This window comes from Arachis hypogaea, chromosome 16 (assembly GCF_003086295.3).
Source record: "Arachis hypogaea cultivar Tifrunner chromosome 16, arahy.Tifrunner.gnm2.J5K5, whole genome shotgun sequence".
NCBI lineage: Eukaryota > Viridiplantae > Streptophyta > Magnoliopsida > Fabales > Fabaceae > Arachis > Arachis hypogaea.
This window is the reverse complement of record NC_092051.1, coordinates 142,102,084-142,112,125: the sequence shown is the minus strand read 5'-3', so window position 1 is coordinate 142,112,125 and position 10,042 is coordinate 142,102,084.

The following is a 10,042-nucleotide window of genomic DNA, read 5'->3' as shown; positions in this document are numbered from 1 at the left end:
TATAAATAAAGGTCATCATGATTTTATATCAATTAAAAATTGCAGATTGAAAACAAAAACAAAGAAACAGAAAAAAACAAAGTTAATGCATATATAGTACATCAATCTTGAAAACATCCAACTTTTTTTTCCCAATCAACACAAGAAAAGAAAAAGAAAGACAGAAAACAAGAAGGAAGTATAAAGTTGCCTATGTTGACTATAGAGATTAAAGAGGATAATAAGTTGTAGTACTTGCGGAGATATAGAAAGAGAAGAAGGAAAATAATGGTAGCTTATGAGAGAAAATCATATAAAATATATGGTATATATAGTTAAACAATCACGATGATATTTATATACTAAATATCAGTTATTTATATAAAATAATATATATTAGAATATAAAATGTACATTGCAAATGAATTAAATATCACATATATTTATAAATAAATATATATAATTAATTTAATTTGGTAGTTGATTATTTGTATATACATGATATCTTTTATTGTTAAAATTGATATGAAACAAATTTTTTCAAAAGTTTAAGTTTAAGTTAATAAGAGGAAATACATGAATGATTTTATATCTAACACACCTTCACACGCAATAACTTTTTGTTGAGATTGCGTGAATTATTATTAGATTTTTTTCGACTTTTGTATAGATTTTATTTCACTTTTGTTATTTGTTTTATATTAAAATATTTTCTTTTAGGATTAACAATAATTAAATTGTAGATTTTTTTGTTATAAAAATCCTGATACTATATTATAAAACTATTTTCTACAAAAGTTTAAACTCATAAAAAAATCATATAAATAGTTATATCTAACAAAAATATTAAAATAGAAATATATTATTTATACATAAAAAAAACTATCAAATCAACTATATATATATTAAAATAATAAATTAAAGAATACATATATTTATATATAAATAATAAATAATTTTTTTATATATATAATTAATATAATAGTAAAAGGAGTAAATTTAATTTGGTCTTTTGCGTGTTATCGTAAAATTGGATAAGCGTGTAAGCACTTAAAGTTCGGTATAAAAAAATTACAGGATTTAACGACTTTTTTAATTCATAGAGATACGACTCCTACTTTTTAATTTTGAAATGGGGATGAGAGTAGTGTAGTGTAGCGTTATTGGAGAGGAGGGTTTTTGTGTTGTTGTGATATCAGGAACAAAACAAATCGGATCGTCCGATTTAATGGTCAGATTTGTGTTAAATATATAGTTGCAAAAAGACCTTCAAAGTCAAAAGCTTAATGACACTAAACCCTGACAACATATAATAACTTTTATCAAATTAAATGCAAAAGGCCCTTGTCTTCTACCGAAATTGTGTTTGACCGTTAATAATGACAGATAATAATAATAATAAGGAGGAGGAGGATGTGGAAAAGAAAAAATTTTAGGGATAAAATTAAAATTGTTTCGATTTTTGGACGCACCTATAAAAATATCCATCACTTCTGTTAACGATACAAATATTTTAAAATACGACAACAATAATTAAAAATTTATTTGTCGCAGACAAATTATTTTTATATTTGACAAACTTTTAGCATTTGATCCAAAATTTTCTATGAATATTTGGACCACAATTTAAAAAATATATAAAGAAGGATAAAAGTTTGAGTTGTAGATATTTTTTAAAAGTATTCTTGGTTATTGACAAAAAAAATCTATTTAGCATAAAATTACAGGATTTTGCGAATAAAAATACTTTATTTTTCTTATCATGCTTATAAAAAATCACATTAAATTTAAATTCTAAAGTACATTTTGAAAATATATAATTAACTTCAAATATTTTTGTCATATTTTATGATATTTGAAGGATATTTTTGTTGTTATTGTTGTTGTTGTATTTTATAATATTTTTGTCGAAATTATAAGAAATCAAAGACAATCTTAATACTTTACTTGGAAAAATAATAAAAATTAAAACACAAAAATAAAGAACACATTAACAACTACATTTACTATAGTGTTTCTGGAGTTTGAAGTCTGATACCAATTGTCTCATAATAGAAGATGATATTTTTGGTAAAAAGTTAGTTAGATTTTTTCACCATCTATAACATTTAAACTGAATTAAAATTATATATTACAGTGACAAATTCCAAATTAAGTTTCAAATTATTATTTATGATATATAATTTTACGAAGATTCATCTGACAATTTATCGAATCTAAAATGAAATTGAACAGAAATGGAATATTAGAAGAATGTGTATGCATGATATCATTGATATGGTACACATAATAAAAAAATTACAGAAAAGAAACAAAAAAATTAGATCATTTATATTATATTATACCTTTATGGTCGAAAATGAACAAGAGAATAAGTCACTCAAATCAAATATTATTTAAGAGTGTATCCTGAAAAAAATAATAAATAAATAAAGGTCATCGTGATTCTGTATCAATTAAAAATTACAAATTGAAAATAAAAACAAAGAAACAGAAAAAAGCAAAGTTAACGCATATATAGTACATCGATATTGAAAACATCCAAATTTTTTTTCCTAGTCATTATGAGAGAAGAAAAAGAAAGATAGAAGACGAGAAGGAAGGATAAAGTTGCCTATGTTGACTACAGAGATCAAAGAGGATAATAAGCTGTAGTACTTGCGATGACATAAAAGGAGAAGAAGAAAAATATTATTGGTAGCTTATAAGAGAAAATCATATAGAATATATGGTATATATAGTTAAACAATCATGATATTTATATATTAAATATCATTTATTTATATAAAATAATATATATGAGAATATAAAATTTACATTGTAAATGAATTGAATATCACATGTATTTATAAATAAATATATATAATTAATTTAATTTGGTAATTGATTATTTGTATATACATTATATCTTTTATTGTTAAAATTGATACGAAATAACTTTTTTCAAAAGTTAAAGTTTAAGTTTATAAGAGGAGATACATGAATGATTTTATATCTAATACGCCTCACACGTAATAACTTTTTGTTGAGATTACATGAATTGTTATTAGATTTTTTTGGACTTTTGTATGGATTTTATTTCACTTTTGTTATTTGTCTTATATTAAAATATTTTCTTTTAGGATCAACAATAATTAAATTGTAGACTTTTTTATTATAAAAATTCTGATACTATATTATAAAATTATTTTCTACAAAAGTTTAAACTCATAAAAAAATCATATAAATAGTTATATCTAACAAAAATATTAAAATACAAATATATTATTTGTACATAAAAAAAACTATCAAATCAACTCTTTACATATATATATATATATATATATATATATATATATATATATATATATATATATATATATATATATATATATAAATTAAAATAATAAATTAAAAAATACATATATTTATATATAAATAATAATTAATTTTTTGTATATATATAATTAATATAATAGTAAAAGAAGTAAATTTAATTTTGTCTTTTGCGTGTTATCGTAAAATTGGATAAGCGCGTGAGCACTTAAAGTTCGGTATAAAAGAATTATAGGATTTGGCGACCTTTTTAATTCATAGAGATACGACTCCCACTTTTTAATTTTGAAATGGGGATGAGAGTAGTGTAGTGTAGCATTATTGGAGAGGAGGATTTTTGTGTTGTTGTGATGTGTCAGGAACAAAACAAATCGGACCTTCCAATTTAATGGGTCAAATTTGTGTTAAATATATAGATGCAAAAAGACATTCAAAGTCAAAGGCTTTATGAAATGAACCCTCACAACATATAATAACTTTTATCAAATTAAATGCAAAAGGCCCTTGCCCTCTCCTAAAATTCTGCTTGACCATTAATAATGACAGATGATGATGATGATGATGATGATGATGATGATGATGATGATGATGATGATGATGATGATGATGATGATGATGATGATGATGATGATGATGATGATGAAAAGAAAAATTTTTTGGACGCATCTATAAAAATATCCAACACTTCCGTTAACGATACAAATATTTTAAAATACGACAAAAATAATTAAAAATTTATTTGTCGCAGACAAATTATTTTTATATTTGACAAACTTTTAGCATTTGATCCAAAATTTTCTATGAATATTTGGACCACAATTTAAAAAATATATAAAGAAGGATAAAAGTTTAATTTGTAGATATTTTTTAAAAGTATTCTTGGTTATTGACCAAAAAAATATCTATTCAGCATAAAATTACAGGATTTTGCGAATAAAAATACTTTATTTTTCTTATCATGCTTATAAAAAATCGCATCAAATTCAAATTCTAAGGTACATTTTGAAAATATATAATTAACTTCGAATATTTTTGTCATATTTTATGATATTTGAAGGATATTTTTGTTGTTGTTGTTGTTGTTGTTGTTGTTGTTGTTGTATTTTATAATATTTTTGTCAAAATTATAAAAAATCAAAGACAATCTTAATACTTTACTTGAAAAAATAATAAAAGTTAAAACACAAAAACAAAGAACACATTAACAACTACATTTACTATAGTGTTTTTGGAGTTTGAAGTCTGACACCAATTGTCTCATAATAGAAGATGATGTTTTTGGTAAAAAGTTAGTTAGATTTTTTCACCATCTATAACATTTAAATTGGTAAAATTATATATTACAGTGACGAATTCCAAATTAAATCTCAAATTATTATTTATGATATATAATTTTACAAATATTGATATGACAATTTATCGAATCCAAAATGAAATTGAACCGAAATGAAATGTTAGAAGGATGTGTATGCATGATATCATTGATATGGTACACATAGTGAAAAAAATTACAGAAAAGAAACAAAAAAAATCAGATCATTTATATTATACCTTTATGATCGAAAATGAACAAGAGAATAAGTCACTGAGATCAAGTATTATTTAAGAGTGTACCCTGAAAAAAATAATAAATAAATAAAGGTCACTGTAATTTTGTATCAATTAAAAATTGCAAATTGAAAACAAAAACAAAGAAACAGAAAAAAAAGCAAAGTTAATGCATATATAGTACATCGATCTTGAAAACATCCAACTTTTTTTCCTAGTCAATACGAAAGAAGAAAAAGAAAAACAGAAGACAAGAAGGAAGGATAAAGTTGCCTATGTTGACTATAGAGATCAGAGATGATAATAAGCTGTAGTACTTACGGTGACATAAAAGGAGAAGAAGAAAAATATTATTGGTAGCTTATGAGAGAAAATCATATAGAATATAGGGTATATATAGTTAAACAATCATGATATTTATATATTAAATATCATTTATTTATATAAAATAATATATATTAGAATATAAAATTTACATTGTAAATGAATTGAATACCACATATATTTATAAATAAATATATATAATTAATTTAATTTGGTAGTTGATTATTTGTATATACATGGTATCTTTTATTGTTAAAATTGATACGAAATACTTTTTTCAAAGGTTAAAGTTTAAGTTTATAAGAGGAGATATATGAATAATTTTATATCTAACACGCCTTCACACATAATAACTTTTTGTTGAGATTGCGTGAATTGTTATTAGATTTTTTTTGGACTTTTGTATGGATTTTATTTCACTTTTGTTGTCTTATATTAAAATATTTTCTTTTAGGATCAACAATAATTAAATTGTAGACTTTTTTATTATAAAAATCCTGATACTATATTAAAAAATTATTTTCTACAAAAGTTTAAACTCATAAAAAAATCATATAAATAGTTATATCTAACAAAAATATTAAAATACAAATATATTATTTGTACATAAAAAAACTATCAAATCAACTCTTTACATATATATATATGTATATTAAAATAATAAATTAAAGAATACATATATTTATATATAAATAATAATTAATTTTTTGTATATATATAATTAATTTAATAGTAAAAGGAGTAAATTTAATTTAGTCTTTTGCGTGTTATCGTAAAATTGGATAAGCGTGTGAGCACTTAAAGTTCGGTATAAAAGAATTACAGGATTTGGCATCCTTTTTTAATTCATAGAGATACGACTCCCACTTTTTAATTTTGAAATGGGGATGAGAGTAGTGTAGTGTAGCATTATTGGAGAGGAGGGTTTTTGTGTTGTTGTGATGTGTCAGGAACAAAACTAATCGGACCGTCCGATTTAATGGGTCAAATTTGTGTTAAATATATATTTGCAAAAGGATGTTCAAAGTCAAAGGCTTTATGACACGAAACCCTGACAACATCGAAAATGTTTGGTAACCAAAGAAAATCAGCCAAAAACAGCGATAAATGGCCTTATTTAGCATTCATTAATTATTGCGACAATTAATTAATGCTAAATAAGGCAAGTTCTCGCTGTTTTTTTTGTCTACCTAGCATTACCCAACAACATATAATAACTTTTATCAAATTAAATGCAAAAGGCCCTTGCTCTCTCCCGAAATTGTGCTTGACCATTAATAATGACAGAAGATGATGATGATGATGATGATGATGATGATGATGATGATGATGAGGAGGAGGAGGAGGTGGAGGAGGAGGAAAAGAAAAATTTTTAGGGGTAAAATTAAAATTGTCCCGATTTTTGGACGCACCTATAAAAATATCCATCACTTCCGTTAACGATACAAATATTTTAAAATACGACAAAAATAATTAAAAATTTATTTGTCACTGACAAATGATTTTTATATTTGACAAACTTTTAGCATTTAATCCAAAATTTTCTATGAATATTTGGACCACAATTTAAAAAATATATAAAGAAGGATAAAAGTTTAATTTGTATATATTTTTTAAAAGTATTCTTGGTTATTGACAAAAAAAAATATCTATTCAGCATAAAATTACAGGATTTTGTGCATAAAAATACTTCATTTTTCTTATCATGCTTATAAAAAATCGCATCAAATTCAAATTCTAAAGTACATTTTAAATATATATATAATTAACTTCGAATATTTTTGTCATATTTTATGATATTTGAAGGATATTTTTGTTATTGTTGTTGTTGTTTGTTATAATATTTTTGTCAAAATTATAAGAAATCAAAGACAATCTTAATACTTTACTTGAAAAAATAATAAAATTTAAAACACAAAAACAAAGAACACATTAACAACTACATTTACTATAGTATTTTTGGAGTTTGAAGTCTGATACCAATTGTCTCAGAATAGAGGATGATGTTTTTGGTAAAAAGTTAGTTAAATTTTTTCACCATCTATAACATTTAAATTGAATTAAAATTATATATCATAGTGACGAATTTCAAATTAAATCTCAAATTATTATTTATGATATATAATTTTCCGAATATTGATATGACAATTTATCGAATCCAAAATGAAATTGAATCGAAATGGAATGTTAGAAGGATGTGTATGCATGATATCATTGATATGGTACATATAATGAAAAATTACAGAAAAGAAACAAAAAAATCAGATCATTTATATTATATTATACCTTTATGATCGAAAATGAACAAGAGAATAAGTCACTGAGATCAAGTATTATTTAAGAGTGTATCCTGAAAAAAATAATAAATAAGTAAAGGTCATCGTGATTCTGTATCAATTAAAAATTGCAAATTGAAAACAAAAACAAAGAAACAGAAAAAAGAAAAGTTAACGCATATATAGTACATCGATCTTGAAAACATTCAAATTTTTTTCCTAGTCATTACGAGAGAAAAAAAGAAAAATAGAAGACAAGAAGGAAGGATAAAGTTGCCTATGTTGACTACAGAGATCAAAGAGGATAATAAGTTGTAGTACTTGCGATGACATAAAAGGAAAAAAAATATTATTGGTAGCTTATGAGAGAAAATCATATAGAATATATGGTATATATAGTTAAACAATCATGATATTTATATATTAAATATCATTTATTTATATAAAAATATATATTAGAATATAAAATTTACATTTTAAATGAATTGAATATCACATATATTTATAAATAAGTATATATAATTAATTTAATTTGGTAGTTGATTATTTGTATATACATGATATCTTTTATTGTTAAAATTGATAAGAAACAACTTTTTTCAAAAGTTAAAGTTTAAGTTTATAAGAGGAGATACAAGTATGTTTTTATATCTAACACGCCTTCACACGTAATAACTTTTTGTTGAGATTGCGTGAATTGTTATTAGATTTTTTTGGACTTTTGTATGGATTTTATTTCACTTTTGTTATTTGTCTTGTATTAAAATATTTTCTTTTAGTATCAACAATAATTAAATTGTAGACTTTTTTATTATAAAAATCCTGATACTATATTATAAAATTATTTTCTACAAGAGTTTAAACTCATAAAAAAATCATATAAATAGTTATATCTAACAAAAATATTAAAATACAAATATATTATTTGTACATAAAAAAACTATCAAATCAACTCTGTACATATATATAAATTAAAATAATAAATTAAAGAATACATATATTTATATATAAATAATAATTAATTTTTTGTATATATATAATTAATATAATAGTAAAAGGAGTAAATTTAATTTGGTCTTTTGCGTGTTATCGTAAAATTGGATAAGCGCGTGAGCACTTATAGTTCGGTATAAAAGAATTACAGGATTTGGCGACCTTTTTAATTCATAGAGATACGACTCTCACTTTTTAATTTTGAAATGGGGATGAGAGTAGTGTAGTGTAGCATTATTGGAGAGGAGGGTTTTTGTGTTGTTGTGATGTGTTAGGAACAAAACAAATCGGACGTCCAATTTAATGTGTCAAATTTGTGTTAAATATATAGTTGTAAAAGGACCTTCAAAGTCAAAGGCTTTATGACACGAAACCCTGACAACATATAATAACTTTTATCAAATTTAATGCAAAAGGCCCTTGCCCTCTCCCGAAATTGTGCTTGACCATTAATGATGACAGATGATGATGATGATGATGATGATGATGATGTTGATGAGGAGGAGGAGGAGGAGGAGGAGGAGGAGGAGGAGGAGGAGGAGGAGGAAGAGTATGCGGAAAGAAAAATTTTTAGGGGTAAAATTAAAATCGTCCCGATTTTTGGACGCACCTATAAAAATATCCGTCACTTTCGTTAACGATACAAATATTTTAAAATACAACAAAAATAATTAAAAATTTATTTGTCATTGACAAATGATTTTTATATTTGACAAACTTTTAGCATTTGATCCAAAATTTTCTATGAATATTTGGACCACAATTTAAAAAATATATAAAGAAGGATAAAAGTTTGATTTGTAGATATTTTTTTAAAAGTATTATTGGTTATTGACAAAAAAAATCTATTTAGCATAAAATTACAGGATTTTGCGAATAAAAATACTTCATTTTTCTTATCATACTTATAAAAAATCGCACTAAATTCAAAATCTAAAGTACATTTTGAAAATATATAATTAACTTCGAATATTTTTGTCATATTTTATGATATTTGAAGGATATTTTTGTTGTTGTTGTTGTTGTATTTTCTAATATTTTTGTCAAAATTATAAGAAATCAAAGACAATCTTAATACTTTACTTGAAAAAATAATAAAAGTTAAAACACAAAAACAAAGAACACATTAACAACTACATTTACTATAGTGTTTTTGGAGTTTGAAGTCTGATACCAATTGTGTCAGAATAGAAGATGATGTTTTTGGTAAAAAGTTAGTTAGATTTTTTCACCATCTATAACATTTAAATTGAATTAAAATTATATATTACAGTGACGAATTCCAAATTAAATCTCAAATTATTATTTATGATATATAATTTTACGAATATTGATATGACAATTTATCGAATCCAAAATGAAAATGAACCGAAATGAAATGTTAGAAGGATGTGTATGCATGATATCATTGATATGGTACACATAATGAAAAAAATTACAGAAAAAAAAATCAGATCATTTATATTATATTATACCTTTATGATCGAAAATGAACAAGAGAATAAGTCACTGAGATCAAATATTATTTAAGAGTGTATCCTGAAAAAAATAATAAATAAGTAAAGGTCATCGTGATTCTGTATCAATTAAAAATTGCAAATTGAAAA